The sequence below is a fragment of the Cygnus atratus genome, chromosome 1 (assembly GCF_013377495.2).
Source record: "Cygnus atratus isolate AKBS03 ecotype Queensland, Australia chromosome 1, CAtr_DNAZoo_HiC_assembly, whole genome shotgun sequence".
In the NCBI taxonomy this organism is placed as follows: Eukaryota; Metazoa; Chordata; class Aves; order Anseriformes; family Anatidae; genus Cygnus; species Cygnus atratus.
In genome coordinates, this window is record NC_066362.1 from 142,085,098 (window position 1) to 142,105,695 (window position 20,598).

Genomic DNA, 20,598 nt, shown 5'->3' on the forward strand with positions numbered 1-20,598 from the left:
TAAAACCTCAGCTATTAACCATGAGTGAAAAGCAATTCCAAAAATTAGGAGGTGAAAAAATGTGACTAGAATTTTAATCTTTTTTTTTTTTTTTAAGAGGTTGCATTTTAAACTTCCTTTCACTTCACTAAAGTGTGCATAATCATAGAATCATAGAATCACAGAATGTTTGGGGTTGCAATGGTCCTTAAAGATCAAGTTCCAACCCCCTTGCAGGGAAGGCAGAGATGCCTTCTACTCCATGGATGAGGTTGCCCAAAGTCTCACCAACCTGGCCTTGACCACTTCCAGCGATGGGACATCAGCAACTTCTCTTGGAAACCTGTCCTGGTGTCTCACCTCCCTCTCTAAAAAAAAAAATAAAATAAAATAAAATAAAAAATCCTAATATATAATCTAAATCTACCCTCTTTCCCTCTTTTAGTTTGAAACCATTGCCCCTCATCTTATCAATACACTGCCTGATCTGCCTGATAAGGGGTCCCTCCCCCATCTTTCCTTTAGGCCTTCTTCAAGTACTGTAAGACCACTATAAGGCCTCCTCAGCAGTTTCTCTTCTCCAGGCTGAACAACCGCAACTCCCTCAGCCAGTCACATTCAGTTTTTTGTCTCTGAATACCCACAAGTCCTTATCTGCAGGGTTGCTCTCAATCCATTCATCACCCATTCTGTACTGATATTTGGGGATTTCCCAACCTAGGTGCAGGACCTTGCACTTGGCCTTGTTGAGCATCATAAAGTTTGCATGGGCCTACTTCCCAAGCCTGTCAAGGTCCCTCTGGATGGCATCCCTTCTTGTTATCTTGAACATATATGTAGACAGTATTCTAAACAAAGTGTTACGCAAGGGTTGTCAGTTATCAGTTGCACTCCCGCTTCACTCCACACATTCCAGAATCATAAATGTCTTTTCAGCAACCGTATGACATTAACATCTTATAATCATTTTATGATGTAATAATGTATCTGATAATTCTGTCATTCTGTGGTGGTTTTACTCGGGTGGGTGGCTGAGCTCCACAACAACTGCTCTCTCACTCCCCCTCCTCAAAGAGGAATGAGGAGAAAATACGATGAAAAGGGCTCAAGGGTTGAGATAAGGACAGGGAGATCATACAGTAATTATCATGACAGGCAAAACAGACTCAGCATAGGGAGATAGTAAGATTTACTGCTTATTACTAACAAGGTAGAGAAGTGAGAAACAAAGGAAAGAAACCAAAAGCACCTTCCCCCCCCATCCGCCCTCTTCCACCTCCTCCCCCCGAGCGGCACAGGGGAACAGGGGAATGGGGGTTATGGTCAGTCTATAGCGCCTCTTCTTTGCCACTCCTTCTCGATCACTCTCGTCCCCTGTGCTGTGGGGTCCCTCCCACGGGATGCAGTCCTTGCTGAACTGATCCGGTGTGGGCTGCCCACAGGCAGCAGCTCTTCAAGAACTGCTCCAGATATGGGTCCGTGCCACAGGGTCCATCCCTCAGGAGCAGTCTGCTCCAACCTGGGTCCCCCACAGGCAGCAGCTCCTGCCAGGTCACCTGCACCTGCATGGTCTGCTCTCCATAGGCTACAGATCCAGCCTGGAATCTGCTCCGGCAGGGGTCCTCCACAGGCCACAGCCTCCATTGGTGCAGGTCCATCTGCTCCACAGTGGTCTCCTCCACAGGCTGCAGCGTGGAACCCTGCTCCACCGTGGTACTCCATGGGCTGCAGGGGGACAGCCTGCTTCACCATGGTCCTCACCACAGGCCACAGGGGACTTCTGCTCCGGCACCTGGAACACCTCTTCCCCCTCCTTCTTCGCTGACCTTGGTGCCTGCAAGGCTGTTCCTCACTCCTCTCACTCTCCCAGCTGCTGTGTGGCGCAGCATTTTTTTTTTTCCTTGTCTTAAATATGCTCTCACAGAGGCACAAAACAACATCACTTATTGGCTCAGCTCTGGTCAGCAGTGGGGCCCTTACCAAACATGGGGCAGCTTCTAGATCCTTCTCACAGAAGCCACCCCCATGGCCCCCTGCTACCAAAACCTTGCCGTGCAAACCCACTACAGAGCTGAAGAACCTCAAGTTTTGGAATACACTTTTGCTACCAGCTTCTGAGGTGCTCAACGTAACAAGTTGTGCTGTTCCATTTCATTCCTCTTTTACAGCTTGAGTCCCCAGAGTTACCCAATTCTCTTCCCCTCCATTAATATCTTCTTTCTGTGTACTGTCAGCAAATGTCATTCCTATATTTTGAGTCGTTATCATTATTGTAAGTGATACATACAACTCATGTCTAAACTTTGAGAAGCTTCTTCCAGTCCAGTAGTACACTAAAGTCCACTAAGTGTCCATTAAGCTTCCTCTACACCAGTTGTTCTTCTCTCCTTCTCGTAACACAGCATACTGACACATTCTTTGCACCTGATTATTTTGTTTGCCTTCCTTGTACTAATTTATAGCTACTGAAGTCTAGATCAATTCACCTACTGCAACATGTACAACACCCCAAAAAAGCAGTGTATCTAATCAATGAAAGATATCTGTCTATCTTAGCATAATGAATCTTAAAATGTAAATAAATATATTGTATTCATGTTTTGTAGTTACATTCATGTCTCTTAATTTTTATTTTCCATTCATGATTGCTCTATGCATGGCTTATTTTGATATGGCTACTTGTCTTTCAGTTTGCCATATCTACTAATTACCTCTCTTCATTCTTCTGAGGCTATACAATATCCAACAAAAATCTTTGCCACTGTTCACAAGGCCAGCATGGTGAGAGTTACAGAAAAATTTAAGATGGAAGGGACTTTCTAGCCTGCATCAGGAGGAGAGTGGACAGCAGGTCAAAAGAGGGGGTCCTCCCCCTCTACTCAGCTCTGGTGAGGCCACACATGGAATATTGTGTCCAGTTCTGGGCTCCCCAGTACAAGAGAGATATAGAACTTTTAGAGAGGGTCCAGCACAAAGCCGTGAGGATGATTAAGGGATTGGAGCATCTGTCTTATGAGGAAAAACTATGCGAGCTGGGCCTGTTTAACCTAGAGAAGAGGTGATTGAGAGGGGATCTTATCAACCTCTACAAATACCTGAGGGGACAATGTAAAGTGGATGGGGCAAAACTATTATCAGTGGTGGACAGTGATAGGACAAGGGGTAATGGGTATAAACTGAACCACAGTAGGTTTTATCAACATATGAGGAAAAACTTCTCTATAATTCAAGTGACAGAGCACTGGCACAGGCTGCCCAGAGAGGTTGTGGAGTCTCTTTCTTTGATGATATTCAAAACCCACCTGGATGCCATCCTGTGTAACATGCTCTAGGTGATCCTGCTTGAGCAGGGGGGTTTGACTAGGTGATATCTGGACGTCCCTTCCAACCTCAACCATACTATGATTCTGTGATTCTGGAGGTCCCTAGTTCAACTTTCTGACCAAAGCAGAGAAAATTGGATTATTCAAAGTCAAATTCTGGAAGTCTCCAAGAACAGGAATTCCACAGCTCAATGGGAATTTCAACACTCCATCATACAGTGTTGTATGATGGAGATCATCCTGTGCTTGAGACTGAGCACAAGGCCATCAGGTCTTTCTTACATTTCAGTTATGAGTGTGAAAGATATGAAACAGTGCATATCAATGGATGGATGTTCTTTATCCTTGCGTTCAGGCAAAGCCAGATGCAGCTTCAGTTTAATAAGAGAGAAGAGGGAAGTTGATCTCTGCCCAAAGAATGCAGTGAGTGGGCATTCTGTCTGGAGCCTGGGCCTAAAGGGAGGGAGAAAGGACTGAAGATTTTTTTCATAGAGGAGGCTCTTTAGAAGCAAGGGATTGTGAATGCTTCCCCTCTCAGATCTCTCTCCAGTGAAGATAATACTGCAATTTTAGAGGCAGAATCACGTCTCCACCCTTGGAGATTTACAGAAGAGTCTAAGAGAAACTTGAATCATGTCAACATTTGGGAATGGGGTGAGGAACAAGGAAGGACTTTAGATCCTGGTAGAGGCTAATAAATGAATGATTGTTCAGCTTATCATCTTTATCGTCATTTGCTAGATTTTCTTTTTTCTTTCCCTGGAAATGGAGTACTACTCCATTATTTCTTAGTTAAAAGCTCTTATTGATCAAGACTGTCTCAAATCCCAGAAGGCAGGATTGTGAATATGTAATTCTGGAGTTTACACTGGAGCTGTGATTGCTGCTTAGGGAATCTAGATACATAATGTGTGACCTCTATATCCCATCAAAGCAGCTCAAAACATGAGTATCCTTATTTTGTCTACAATAGACTGTTCTCATACTGATGATTAAGACAAGAATCACTCACAGAAATTTATATATTAGTTTTGAATAACACATAAATATGAGAAAAATAGTCTGTCCGTAGGTAACTCAGAGTTACCACTCTGTTATAACTCACAGATACCTCTTTTTCGCATTTACGGTTTATTAATAAGTTGGAAACAATGTTTTGCTGTTGTTGTTGTTTTATTATTATTATTATTATTATTGAAAAAAGATGTATGCAGTTTTAAAGAGTGAAAATTATTACATTTCAACTTTCAAGTAAGAAAGTTTTAGATTTTCTCCACACTAGGAACATTGACTTTCTCTTGCACATGAACATCTACAGTAAAAAGAGATAGCAGATAACCAGTGCAGCAGACACTGTATAATGTACTGGCATATACAGTTTGATGCAATATATTTTAGAAATGTATCCTTCTGCTGGAGTCTGCAATATCCCATCAGTTTTGTACATGCCAAACCCACTGAATATTGGAAATATCTATAAGTAGACATATATCCTACTGAGCTTCAGTGCCTCTTTAAGCAGGTTCCACTAGGTATTCCAGGAAATTGTTTATGAACAGAGGAAAGGAAACTTGAAAGCCAAGGGTCATATTTTTTTACTTAGAGCTTTATGCATCATCTTTTAAGAAAGACAAGAAAGACAGTGCTTATATCTTACTCTGGCAATGTATTCAAATGTAAAGAAAATTTTGTTAGGTCTAGAAATCATCTAAACAGTTAAATGAATAATAGGGATAGAATTCAGGTGAAGATGCAATCTATATGCTTCATTATCATTCTCTACAGGAGAGAGATGTTGATAACAAACTACTTAAACTGCTTCGAGTCATATCCTCTCATTCCTGCCAGCTATCATTAGAACTACTCAAAAATTAAGGTAGCATCAGTACAAGTGAAAACAACAAAATCTGCTTTTCAGGGTGATGTCTGGTCAGCAATGCAGGATTTTTTATTTTATTTTTAATTTTATTTTATTCATATATTTTTAAAGCAGAAAACTTTGTTTATTCACAAGTAAAAAGCAAGTTGAAGATACTGAAGGAACCTAGGGAGGCTCCAAAATTATTATCTGTGCACTTTTGGCTTTAGTCCAATCTTTATTGGATTTAACACATTTTACACAGAAGTTAGACAGAGCTAATTCAGTTTACTTTTTTTTTTTTTTCCCCCTCTTCATTTTCTTTTTGAGGTATTACAATCCTTCTGGATCAAGTTATGCTCTGATTCTGATTTTTGGATTTATAGGTGCTTCGTTGAAACTCCTGGCTGGTCAATACTATATCTTTTGTCTCCTTCCTGAGTTTAATGCTACACAAAATCAGGCAGAAAGCCTATGCTGACATCTGCAAAAATAATTTCATGGAGAATTTTTTTTTTTTTACAAGCTGATTCTGCCTTTTTCCTTCAGACCTACAATATGTGCTTTCATTGTTCCCACACCAACTTATGAATATGTTGATGCCGTTTTCCTCTTTTTTTAAGCTCCCATCTGAGTTCTGTTCATCACAGATGTTTAGACACACAGCTGTCCATCTACAGTGGTTCTGCATGAAAGACCATGGCTGTTGTGTACAAAAGAAGGGATTCAGGCAAAATGTACTATAAATAGATAGCATTGTCTGCCTCTTCATTCTTCACCGGAGTCCTAAGTTCTGGAATTGGCATATTTGCTACTTTATGAAAATACTTTTTGCCTTCTGCCTCTGATGAACTAAAAGATGGAGCACAACCTGAGCATTTATTATGGCTGCTATTTGTGAAAAGTTTCCCTTCTCTCTAAAGCAAGGAAGCCGGTTATACTGGAATGGCCTCAGGGTACATGTAATGCATGATGACCAAAGGCACTATAACATAATATGGCATCTTCACTTGTACGAGTTGGCAACCTTCATGTAACATAAACTATTTAGATATGCCTCAGGGTCATGCTCTTAATGTCTTAAGCATTTGAATCAGGGAACAGATCAGCATGCAGTATGATAAACCCCTTTGAAAGCTGTGGAGCAGCAGCATAATATCTGAGAGCATTGTGGCAAATTGGGAAGTTGAGATGAAGCTGCTAATTATTCCAAGGCATATTTCTGAAAGGACAGGAGGTGTGGGATGTTCTCTGCCAAAAGCCCCTATTTCTTGAATGCTCTCACCATCTCCATATGCACATATGAAACTTCTAAGCTATGCTGTGTGTGTGTAAGATGTAGCTAATATGGTCTTATCTACTGCTGGAAACCCTGAAAATCAGTAAGATACAATTTGATAATGATGAGGGCAGCAGTGGAATAATTTGGGTAAGACTAGATTATCAAAAAACAAAGAAGAAACTGAAATTAGCATCTGTTACAGACCCCCAGGACTATAAGAAAGTGAGGAAAAATATTCATAGAACAACTCTGGAGTAGTTCAAAACCACACAGTACTGTCCCAGAGGGGACTGTAACTGTCCAAACATCTGTTAAATGATAAAGCTACTGTAAATATCGATCAGAGACACCTATGCACAAATGAAGGTGTGTGGATCCTAAAAAAGATTCCTAGCTTTAGTGGTGCAGAACTTCATTGTCCAAAATGTAGTGCTAGCAGGTCAGTGTAGAGGAGGAGATATTCTGAAACAATGGAAATTATGGGAAGAATATGTGAATACAATTGGAAAATTCTAGTGAAAATGTGCTACCTGAAGTCAAGAATACATCAATTAGAAAAGTTACAAGGTTCCAAGATCTATTTATTTTTTTTACAGCAAGAGATGACCTTTATCTGATGCAGTGCTGCTAAAAGAATAATGGGGGAAAAAAAAAAAAGTGGTAAAAAATTCACCTGAAATATCATTAATGGAGGTTTAAAAGTAAAGACCATTCAATAGCAGACTAGTTTTTATTAAGATTTCGTGATAGGTGTATGCAATTGCTAAAGATTGCTAAAATGAAGTGGAGTGAAATTCTCTAAATAAGGATTTTCCTTCATTTATTGTTTCTGTACCAGGTTGGACAAGCATGAGAACTGGAACACCAGGGAGAGAAGGGGTTTGAGATGCTGACTGTTATCTACTTTCTGACTGCTGCCTTCATTTGTCAGTCAGGGTGAGTAAATGTTTGGCTCTGCAAATGTATGAGACATTTGGATCTGATCTGCCTTGTACCTTACTACCATGTGGTTTATAAAGGAGTTTGAGGCCAAGTGGAAACAATCTTTACAGATGACCAAGGATTCCAATTCACTTTTGAAGATCTGTGATGCTTTCATAAGGATGCACCAAACTTTAAGGGTTTATTTTTTGGTGTTTCACACAGACACAGCAAGTGTATTTGACTGAGGTGTAGCTGGTTGACCTTCATTTGGTTGCTCATCAATGGTAAAGCAAAGCAAGGAATTTAAGTGATCAGATAAAAGTTCACTGGCCACTGAGATATCTTTAGTGTTTAATGACCATTTTGGGCTTCTTCCAGCAGTGTGAAAAGGTACATACCGTATTTTATTATGTTAATTAGACATGAGAAGCACACATAAAAAAGCACTTGGTTCACACTGGGTATCTATGAGAGGCAGCTATTTTTAAATTTCTGTGGGTGGTTCACTAGCACAGGTAATTGAGTTCCAACGTATTTCTTCTCTGAGTCCTTCCAGAAGGGTGGTCTATAATGTACGAAACAAAGAAAAAGATTTTTTTAACATACTGCTGCATTTTTTAATTTGAGCCATAATAGAAATGTTTTGTCAGTCTTCTATTGTGTTTCCTTTTATGGGAATATTTACATATCCAAAAAAGAAGTCCTCTCCATATTCAGAGATAAGTACTTTAATACAGCCACTTATGTTGTGTATTTATGCAGGTGTTTTGCAGAACAGCAAAATACTTGCTTGTAACAGGCTGTGATGACATGGGCATCCTGAGTATATAAATTTTTATGAAGAATAGTCCCCTTGGCAATTACAGATGTGTTAGTGACTTTTTTTTTTTTTTTTTTTTTTTCAGGCTTCAGAGTGGGAAGATATGAATTAAAACACAGAGCTTCAGGACTCCTTTTTCATTTTTTTTCCCTGTGCTTGCTTACTTAGTCTTATAATTGTCATGACATCAGGTAGTATTCAGTTCTCTGAAGTCTCAGTAATCTTTCTTCATTATAGTAAAAGTGTCCTAGCTAACTACCTTTCAGGGAGTTGCTCCTCTATTTTTCTGGATCGTGGTTTTGGACATTATTTATAAAACCCTCTTCCACCCAGCACCCCATCTATGTCATAGTAATTGTCAACTTTTCCGCTGGGATTCTTTTGTACCTGTATCTGCTGAAGCCCTTCCCAACCCTCTTCTGTTGCTCTATATGGGGCATGGCCTCAGTTATACTGTAGGATATCCTGATGTCTTGAATAATTTGTGTCTCTTTTAGGCATTGCCTTCCCTCTCCCAGTAACCTTGGTACCAGTTACCATGGGTAACCTTTAATCCTGAAGGTCTTGACAGCAAATGCCTCTTTCTTGGTTCATCTCTACCTTTTTAGGTAATTCCTGGTGATTTGGTCCACAATATTCTACTTCTAACCCTGGGAAAATATCTTTCTTTCCATCATATTTTGTTGATGAATCCAGTCTTTCTCTCCATAAAGCTATGAAAATGATGTAACAGAGTAGCACAGAGTGAATATTTTTGGGAGGGGAAAGAATTTATTTGCTGAAGAAATGAAATTTCTGGCAACTCAGAGCTGTTTGTGATTTTGGTTTTAAATGTGTGAAGTAACTGTGCCTGAAGAAATGTTTAGAAATATTCAAAAAATGGTGCCATTGGCTTTCTCCTAGCTGATAAGGCATGCAAGTCAGACAGCTCATCAGCCTGAGGCAACTTGGAAAAAGGAGAGGTGAATTCTGCACTACCGGGGGGGCTGCTGCTTCACTCCACTGGGTCAACAAGGGAAAGACTCAGTGAAAGCAATACATTCTTGTTATTGACTGAGATCTGAGCTTCAGTTATTAAAAAGAGAATTATCAGCAGAGGATGTTAAGAAACCCATCCCCAAATGTCATAGAGTATCACAGTTTTACACATGTGACGGGTGGTAAATAGAGACACAGAGACAGAGGCTGAAAATCATCTTGCTGAAAGTCTGGTCACAAGGCAATAGCAGTGGTGGGAGTAGAACAAACTATTCTGTTGTTTGCCCTAGCTACCAATAATCTCCCATTCTTTCAGGTTTCAGTTGACCACTCCACTTAGATTAGTTTTTTTCTGTTCATGGCACATTATCCATAATCTCTTCTCTTGCTCTTTTTTTCCCACACTCCCACCTCCTAGAATTGCAAAACACACAGCATATTATACAAAGGTATATTTTTTGATATATGAATGATTAAACTGTGATATACAAATAATGTTAGAAATGTTGTTGGGCGACTCATGGACATTAGAAATTATCAAAGTTCAGGGGATCATTAAATGAGATAAAAAATTCTGTTGTGCACTTTTACGTAAGATTTGGCAAGGTTTGCAACACCCATGCAGTTCAGATATTTATAGCAGGGGCTGAATTCTGTACCCCAGATGGAAGAGTTGCTTCTCACATAAGATGCAAAGGCTTGTCCTCCAGCTGCCACTCCTGATGTTCAAACCTCAGTCCTGTACAAAATACTGCCTTTCCATCCTGGATGCCTCAGAGCCTTTGCTCAGTGCTGGGCACAGAAACAATGAGCTCACTTTTGGTGTTTGCAGGCAAAGATGAAGGAACATCAATCTTAGTCACTCAAAAACAGAATGTTGTATTCAAGATGTCGGTTCAAGAAAAACACAGAACAAAACATCTACATGTGAAGATGAAGGAAAGCCTGTTTCTGCTTAGCACAATAGAGAAATTGTTCTTGAACTGTTTGTGCTTCTCTATAAGTGACATCCCCTAGGACTCATTCTCCCTGCTCCCTGAAAATACCGTTAAGGTCAGTGTAATGCAGTGTTATCCATACTACCATTAAAGTGGTACATGTCAATTGTAAAACAAATGTTTTCAATCTTTGCATTTTCATAATTGGTTTACCTTTCTCATTTGGCCAAACAACAATCTCTGCTCTTCTTCTCCCACTGTTCTTCTTTGTTCTCCTCATACAAAATTCTCTTAAGCTTCCTTTCAGACTTGGGTCCAAGCCCCAGCCTCTCACTGGGACTATGTAAAGTGGTATGGCTTATTGAGAAAATGGGGATGGGATGATGATATTTTGAGGGTGATTTTAGATGTCATTTCTCTTTAAAATATGTTAAACCCATGCTTATGCAGCATGAGAATTGTACTGCAGCAGAGTAGGAACCATAAAATAATTTTTAGCATTAAATTTTTAGGTGGCTATAATTTTTAGCATTAAATTAATAATTTTTAGCATTAAATTTTTAGGTGGCTATAGTGTTCTAGATTGCATCCTTATTAAACCTTTTCAGTGGTGTACAGCCATTCTCCTGATTTGTTTAGAAAAATGGTTCCGTAGGATTTTCTCTGATCATACATTAGGTTTAAGTATTATGAGAAAAGCTTTTCATCTTTCATCATCTGTGCCTCTTTTTGACCCCTCCTCCTCCCCCCTCCCCCCCCCCCCCCCCGATATTTTTCGGTGCTTGTTTCCAGTATAAAGGATAGAAACAAAAGACTATCATAGAAATTGGAATAGTGTTTGAATTTATGGACCTACTATTTTGTATTATTTTATGGCAATGATGTTTCTTAATTGATCAAGGATGACAGCTGCATTCTTCAGTGGGACAATTGTGCTCAAGATACTCAATAGGTGTTAAGCAAGCATTTGTTATCTGTGCTATTGGTGGTAGCAAAGACCTACCAAAACAGTCGAGGTGCTGTTGCTGCTCATCTTGCTTGCTGCAGCAGTTGGCAAGCACTGCCAGTCAGCAGGGAATGGTTAGGGTGAAGGAGACCCAATCAGGCATGCTGTAATTTACATCTGATTGATGAATGCATGGAGAGTGTGGAAACACCAATTAGGAAAAAAAAAAAAAACTAAAAAAAAAAAACTATGGAAGTGCAGGATTTGGGATGTGCTCTTACTTTCAGCCTCCTGAATATAACCAAGAAGACTTGGAAAGGCTGAGAGTTAAAAGAAATTCAAAAGATAAATTCTGTGTGCATTCACAACTTGACATGGAATTAAAGTCTTTATATTGCAAAATTTTTACCTATATAAATTTAAAGGGAAAATATGTGTTTAAAGTAAAAGTAGTGCTATAAACCATTTATATTATCATTTCCTATGTGTTTCTTAATTATAATAATTATCCAAAATTACATTTTGATATGGATTTGATTTTTTTCACTGATTTTAGAAACCTGAAATGATTTTCAATGTGGGCTTAGTTGTGTTGTTGTTTTTCTTTAATATTTTGCTTTTAAAAATATTTAAACAGTTTTTCTTCTCTTTCCGAAAAAAATCAACATCCCTTTAACATTCTGTCCTTAAGTCAGGATTGACTGTGCTATGAATTTAGTTCACATAATCTCTTTATACATTCTGAATCCTTCCTCTCTTTCTCTTGTTGTTGTTGTTGTTTTGTTGTTTTCTTGTTGTTGTTTGTGTGTGTGTGTCTGTGTGTGCATGTGTTCCCAGCACAGTGTTCAATATCATTTATCTCAGTATAGAGGAATAAGAGTTGATATTGATTATGTTGTTTTAGATTTTGAAATTCCTTTGTAAACATGTAAAACCTGTAAATATCTACCATTCCCAGCAGCTTAACAGAATCATCTTTCCTCTGACCACATAATTGTTAAATTGTGCATACAAAATGGCTTGAGGATATTCTGTCCCTTTTCCAGCAGGTTATCAGGGAAAACTTGCCAGAGAACATTGTGTTGTTTATATATCCTCCAGGTTAAGAATTCAAAGGTCAATAGTTGCCAAAAGCAGTTTCACTTAGTAACTGCTATTTTTCCCAAGCTCTGTAACCAGCCTCAACAGTGATCCTTATCATTTATTAGTGAATGAGTATATATGCAGCTTATAGATCTCTACCCATAGGCAAGTAATCTTGGTTTACTGAAATAATCTATTCACTTTCTAGTATAATTAATCATAATGATTAATTACTTGCATAAGCAAATATTGCATGTAAATACACCGAGCTTACATTGTAATGTTACTAGTTTCTTTCCTAACATTTCTCACTTAATGAACCTGTAGTGAAATTTGATTGACAATGAGAAAGTTTTCCCTGGGCTGGATTTAGACACTTCGTTTCATTAAGTAGCTAAGAGCAGAATTGTTTTTGGAGTGTGTGTGTGTTTTGTTTGTTTGTTTAAATAATTAAAGTTAAAATACATTCATTATACTTTTTTTTTTTTTCTAAATTGCAAGATAGGACATTATCAAATATTTTAATAATATTTGTCTTAAAAGGTTTGATTTTGCTCTGTAAATGGCTAGTATCACACTATTGATTTAAAGGAGTTTTTCCTGTGGTATTGACATTAAAATCAAGCTTATCATATTTTGGAGGAGGGGGGTGGGAGATGGAGAACTTTGTAAATCATAGAAAAGAAAAAAAGAAAAAAAAAGGAAAAGAAAAGGAAAAAGAAAATAAAGGAAACATAAAGGAAGAAGAAAGGGAAAAGGAAAGGAAAGGAAAGGAAAGGAAAGGAAAGGAAAGGAAAGGAAAGGAAAGGAAAGGAAAGGAAAGGAAAGGAAAGGAAAGGAAAGGAAAGGAAAGGAAAGGAAAGGAAAGGAAAGGAAAGGAAAGGAAAGGAAAGGAAAGGGAAGGGAAGGGAAGGGAAGGGAAGGGAAGGGAAGGGAAGGGAAGGGAAGGGAAGGGAAGGGAAGGGAAGGGAAGGGAAGGGAAGGGAAGGGAAGGGAAGGGAAGGGAAGGGAAGGGAAGGGAAGGGAAGGGAAGGGAAGGGAAGGGAAGGGAAGGGAAGGGAAGGGAAGGGAAGGGAAGGGAAGGGAAGGGAAAAGGAAAGGAAAGGAAAGGAAAGGAAAGGAAAGGAAAGGAAAGGAAAGGAAAGGAAAGGAAAGGAAAGGAAAGGAAAGGAAAGGAAAGGAAAGGAAAGGAAAGGAAAGGAAAGGAAAGGAAAGGAAAGGAAAGGAAAGGAAAGGAAAGGAAAGGAAAGGAAAGGAAAGGAAAGGAAAGGAAAGGGAAAAGGAAAGGGAAAAGGAAAGGGAAAAGGAAAGGGAAAAGGAAAGGGAAAAGGAAAGGGAAAGGGAAAGGGAATGAAAAGGAGGGTCTAACTCTCAGACAGTAGTTTTATAAAGCAATACTTCCACACAAGTTTTGTTAAAGTTGATGGATCGATGTTTAGCTAAAATGGTATTCCAAAGTGCTGCTAATAGTTTTGTCTTCGGCAAGCGCTGTTAATAGTTCCGTTCATTTCACAGAAGTCCTCTTTTTCTTGAGCACTTACTTTTGGTAATTCTGGTATTTACCTGAAGTTATCTTTTAGTCAAAACTGTCTAATAATTATTGTTCAAACCAACTCAGTGCTGACAGTACCCAGATGAAAAGATGAAGAACAGAAGAACTTCATTTTTAAGTATTGCAGCTTAAAAAGTAAAGGCATTCATGCTAAATCACTTCATAAACCATCCAAGTAAAATTACCTTGGTGTTAAAACTTGCAGATCAAATGTGTGCATAAGTTAAGGATTTTGGAGTATGGCTATATTTTTAAACGTGTGTGTGTGTGTGTTTAAAAAAAAAAAAAAAAAACAGAATCCTTTATATTTTATCTAAACTAGAGTGCTTGCAAAGCAAAATAAGATTCTGTTCTCTGAAATGTGGATCGGTTTTCTCTTAATTGCAATGGCATCATCACATCAAATAATATAGTTAATGAACATTCAAGCCAAGAAGAACAAAAGGAAACACATGGGCAATGGTGGGAAAGCAATAGCTGCAGTACAAGAAATGAATCTAAGCAGATAAAGCAGATGAAATATCATGGAGTATCTAAAAGAAATGAAATGAAAACAGATTGTCATCAGATCCTCTCTCTTCCCCAAAAGTTTGATACTATTTCTTTGGGGAATAGTTTGCAAATGATATATAGAATATGTGTAACACAACTGTAAACAGATATGCAATTTGCCTCACTTACAATCTGTTCCATGATCTTTGTTCCTCCTAAAGAAAAAAGACAAGGTGTACATCTTGGAACAGGAGGATGGAGGAATAAATCAGAGCTGCAGTTAATAGAACTGTGTTGGGATGTTACAATTGTACGTTTGCTACTTTTCCTTTGTCCATATTCCAGGATTTCTGCTAACTTGCTTTTCAGTGTCTTTGTAGAATGTTTAGTACATTTTAACATAGTTAATTAGCAAACAGTATAGATAATATGTAGGGAACTTTTATTCTAATATTATTTTTTGTTCAAATATAGAAATATTTCATACAAACTTCCTATGGCATGAGCTGTAAAGTATTCATTCTCAGCTTTTTACTTGGGCTTTGTTAGATCTGTTTAAGTATCAAACAAGCAGGATTAAAGGGAAACCTGTAGTGGGGAAAATTACCTCTGAAGTATTAACTGGTATATTCAGTGCTTCTTACACTCCCTGTCACCAAACACATGTTGCCCTCAGGTCTGTAACTGAGCTGTACTTAGCCTTTTATGTCTATAAATGCTTTCTTTTTATGCTAAAAGGTGGTTTACTCTGCACCATGTGTGTGCGAGAGGGAACGTTTCCCATTCCAACTTGCTGTCAGAGCATGGGAAAACAAAATCCCATCATTTCTGTTGCCCTTGTTCCGCTCCACTTCATCTACACACCAGCCGTGCATGGCCACTTGTCACTGACCCCTGCCTACTCCCATTTTCTTTCTCTCTTTGAGGCTGCACATGTATGATCACACCACACAGCACTGCATTTGGGGACTGATTGTACAAAATTCTCTGGCACAAGCCATGCAGAAATGTATGTGGCTCTGTGCAGACCTGGAGATCAAGGAGGGGAGTGTGCTTTTATAGGTGTTCAGTTCAGGCATGCAGCTCCTGACAAAACTTACGGTATCTGTAATAGGCTACAGGATCACTGGGTTAGAAATGCAAGGCGTGAAGCTTGGCCAGAAATGGCTTAAGCTAAAACCTGTGCTCTTTAGGCTGTTTAAATTCTGCTTCTTTGTGGACAAAACTCTGCCTCTTCTCTACTGCTGCTTTGCCCACATTCTCTCACCGAGCAAAACAATTGTGGCAACTAGACAGTACTCCACATTAGAAAGAATGATCCAAGGATACTGTCCATTTTCCAGATCTTTAGCAGTCAAGTCTTTCTTGCAGATAATGACTTTTCTGAGGAGAAATATGAAAAAGACACCAGATAGTCGGTAAAGGTCTTAGCTGAGTTATTCAAATTAACTCAATTTTAATACATATTCAAATCATCCAGTAAGAAATAGTCAAGTAACTGAATCCTCACTTGTGTAAAAGGTAAAAAACAATATAGTGAAGTGATGATGAAATCTTCAATGAAATAAGTAGAAAAACATTTAGAACTTGTTTAGGTCCTGTAGATTTTATTATACTGTCTATGTGTATGCACAGTGATGACTAAAGAACATTCTAGAATGATTTATATATATGCCAGCTGTTAATTTTTACCTTTAAACCAGTGTTCTGTAAAATGGGAACAGAAGGAAAGCATGCAGCATAGAGCTGATCACAAAAATACTTCACTCAATATGTGTTCTCAATATGTATTTAAACAGGATTTCCAGGTGCATGCTTGCAACTAAACCTGCTTCTGTCAAAGATAATAGTAAAGCGCAACCAACGTTTTAAAAATCAGTATTTAGATTTGAAATAATAAGGTTGGTGTCATTTGGAAAAATGATAATCATATATCCGAATTAGATACAAAAATAAATTTCTTTGTGGCCTTACGGAGAGAAAAATGCTTATGATGTGTCAATTGGTTGAATGTACTCTTAGATGATGGGGTTTGGGTGCTTTAGTTCCACCTCGTAAATAAAATAAAATAAAATAAAATAAAATAAAATAAAATAAAACATTAGTTTCTGTAACAGGCTAAAGTGTTTCAAAAAATAATGGCCCAAGCCTAAAGCAGTTTTAAAATTATATGTATGTATGTATGCGTATAATTTTAAATGTTTATATATTTAAGTAACAGAAAATCTTTTATTCAATTATAAAGTTGAACACAGTCTTATGCCTCTGTGGTTAAACATTCAAAATTGATGAAAACAAAAAAATGATGTGGTTGTCTTAACATTGCTGTTTTGTGCATATGCCTTACAACAACGTATTCAAATAAAATCAGCTTTGTGTACATATATTTATATATGTGTGTCACATATATCAGCTTCTCAGCCAATATATTTTAATGCAAAATATTGCATACTTCTGCATATTAATTTTAGGGGAAAAAAATGTCGTTGTATGCCTACATTAATGTTATAATGATTATTGCGGCCTCACCTCAAGTACTGTGTGCAGTTCTGGGCACCACAATACAAAAAGGACATTAAACTGTTGGAGAGTGTCCAGAGGAGGGCGACAAAGGTGGTGAAGGGCCTAGAGAGGAAAACATATGAGGAGCGGCTGAGGTCACTGGGCCTGTTCAGCCTGGAGAAGAGGAGGCTGAGGGGGGACCTCATCGCAGTCTACAGTTTCCTCGCGAGGGGGAGTGGAGGGGCAGGGGACCTATTCTCCATAAACACCAGTGATAGGACCCGCAGGAACGGTGTTAAGCTGAGGCAGGGGAAGTTTAGGCTGGACATCAGGAAGAGGTTCTTCACCGAGAGGGTGGTTGCACACTGGAATAGGCTCCCCAGTGAAGTAGTCACTGTCTGAATTTAAGAAGCGATTGGACTGTGCACTTAGTCACATGGTCTAAACTTTTGGGTAGACCTGTGCGTTGCCAGGAGTTGGACTTGATGATCCTTATGGGTCCCTTCCAACTCGGGATATTCTATGATTCTATGATTCTATGATCATCTGGTCCATCCTAATTGTTTCAGGATTTGGTTGCAAGTTGTTAATACACTAACTCAATGAAGAAATGTCTTTTTGCAACATTTAAGTGGGAATAAAGGACTTTGTCTATGACAGCTACCTTGCCTCTGCTTGAATTTTATTATATTTTCATCTTTGTACCTATATTCCATGTTACCTTTCAAATGTTGGTTCTATGCTTTAGCACATCAAAATATTAATAAAACTTGTTTTGATCATATTTGATCTTTTTTTTTTTCTTTCTTTTTTTTTTTTTTTCCTGGTGGAAACATTCCTGAAAAGAAAGGTGCAAGTGGGGAACCAGGGAACCGGGAGATCCTGGACAGGTAAATTCTCATTGTTTTTTCTTGCTATCACCCTTTCTTTTCTGTCCATACCTGACTGACCTCTCAAGGTTTACCAATGAAGCATTATTGTTACTTATTACAGATTCATAGCAAAACATGAGCTAGAAAGATTGTTCAGTTCCTCCTCCCCCAAGGCAGGACCAGCTGTACCTAAATCATTCCTGACAGATGTTTGTCTATCCTGTTTTTAAAAACTTCCAGTACAGGGTTTCCAAAAATTCCCTAGGCAATCTATTCATTTACTTCACTGCCCTTAAAGTGAGAGGGATTATTTTCTCTCTTGTATTTTCTAATGTCTAAATTTAATGTTCCATATTGCAGTTTTCAGCATCATCCTCTTTTGTATCTTCAGTGAACTTGGGAAATAATCTCTGAACTTTCCCTTTGAAGCTACCTTTCACACATTTGAAGTCTGGTACCAGGTTTTCTCTGTCTCTTCTTTATGATTGAAGAAGATTCCTACATATTGGCTTTCTGTCCTTGTGCATTCTCATTTCACTATTTCATTTCTTCCTTCCTTCCATATTTTCTTGCACCTAAGCAGTGTTTTGCTAAGTCTTATTTGGCTCCTATACACCCACTTGAGGTAATACTTTGAGACAATAACAAGTTCAAATTTGATGTGGTCAGTACAGGACCTGTCATCCCCTACACAGCCAGTGGAAAGGGTAAAGCAGCTGCCTTAAAGTAAGATCCTGAATTAGGTACCTGAACAATGTGGCAGGTATTTTGGAGGAGCAAAAGACAATCAGTGACAATTAATCATGTAAACAAAATATTGTATGTCTAAAGTCCTGAGAAATCATCATCTTCCTTGGCATCATTGTCCCATCACATTCATATATTGAAGATCTGAGGAAAGATCTGTGTGTGAAAACATGGTCTTACCAGAGAAATTCAGCTAGCTTCAAGGAAACCTCTGAAACTTCAGTTCATCCTCTAAACTAGTGCTTAGACAACTGTACTGGATAAAGAAACTACTAAATAAAGTGGCACTGTGCATTTGCTATGAGATAAACACAGAAGCCCCTACTTCCCTTTCATTCTAAAGTCAGGTCAGTGAGTTTTTACAGTGAGAAGTAGGGAAGATTATTTTGTTGTTGTAGTTTTAAAGTAGGAATTGCATTAGGCTTTTCCTTCCCCTCCTATCACATAAATAAATAAATAATAAATAATAATAAATTAATAATTTCAGAGTAACCATTAATATGTTGCTCACATTTCAGATCATTCTACTTTGTTTTGGGCATATTAGACTGTATTCTTTTGATACGTTTAGTTTTTGCAATCGAATCTGTCTGAATTCACATTGAGGTATTTGTAGAAAGTTAATTAGCCCGTGCAAATTCCCTAACATCTGTTTTCTACTTTAAAATAATTGAAATTGTTTTTTAGTCTATGGGTAAAAATAATAAATTATTAGTGAAATTTTCTGGAATAAAAAATAATCCAGAGACTAAAGACAGGCTTGATCAACTTTTTTTATGCCACTGATAAGATGATTTTACTAAATTGAATAATACTTTACAGACCTGATAGCCACCTTGAAAGATAGAATAAAGACAGACAATATTCTCTCATTTTCTGTAAAACACATCATCGGTCTTGGAGAAAATAAGTCACAGGAAGACAGTATTATTACAGTTTAAATATTGACTCTGCACAAATTAGGTCATAATCTTGTTATCAGACTGGTATGGAAGGTAGTAGAGAGCTAGAAGAACAGAAGATAGCAACATTTTCAATAACTAAACCCAACAATATTCATTATCGTAATCAGAACACATTTGGTCTGAATTCATCCCATTTAACTGCAGACATCAAAGTGAAAAAGGTAACATCCCTGGACTCCCTCTTTAAACTAAGGAAAGAAAACCAGGAAACTTCAGAAGACAATTCAAATTCCAGATGTGCTAAAAAAAAAATTATTTTTTTTTTTTCTTCCTTGTGCTCTGAGTACTCTATTGAAATGACTAAAGAAATGTGATGTGATGTGGAGGAGCTCTGTCCCTCAGCTTGAGGTGACATAAGCACCCTTTTACCAGTTTGTACCAGTGAAATTTGTGTGAAAGCTACCAGAATCCAACAGCGTAAGGATGGAAAGCCATTTGGTAGAGTAGCCTTTTCCCATTATTTGCATTTGGGTCCATGTGTTTTTCCCATGGTAGAAAGTTTTTCTAGGAAAGAACGGATCTCAAACACAGGCATCTAGAGAGCTACAATGACAGTATCAAACTTTAGTGTGCTTCCGTTTTTCTTCATGAAGAAATATTTAGAGGAACAAACCATTAACATTGTGGTAGTAAACATGGCTGACCCTTGAAGATTATTTTTGAAGACTACACTGGAAGATAAACAACTGTGTTTCTATGTAATTGCGGCATCAAATTTTATAGCCAAAAATGGGTGGAAAATATTCCTGACAATATACATATAATTGTGTTGGTCAATATTAGAAAGAAAAATGCCCGTCAACTTTTTATGATAATCATCACAGGATGGTAACAGTTGGAGGGGTGTGCATGCTTGCACTCACATCCCCATGGAGTTGCTCCTGTATGCTGCTTCAGTGCCATGAAACTATGTCCACCCCCTTGGTGGGCAGAAGCAGCAGCAACAAAGCCACGTATAGGCACATCCAGTAACCTATACTATTTGGCAATCGGTTGCAGCAGGGATCCACCCAGACAGTGAAGTTATGAGCATAGTGTAGCTGATAGCTACACATACTCCATAGTTTAGTAACTTAAAAAAGTAAACACCCGGAATTTCTTAACAGATTATTATTTTTTCCTTCCTTACAAAGCACTTGGGAATCCTTCAGTACTTCAATACGTGCATAACTTTAAGTGGGAAACCAGATAAATAGCAAGCTATGTATGAAAATATTTCCTCAAGAAGAGCAGGAGGATAATGACAGTCTTCCTGACTTTAGTTACTATTACCATCCAGTTTAATGGTTAAACCCTAGAGGCAATGAGGTGCACCCCGTCCCAGCATTTCTGCTGTC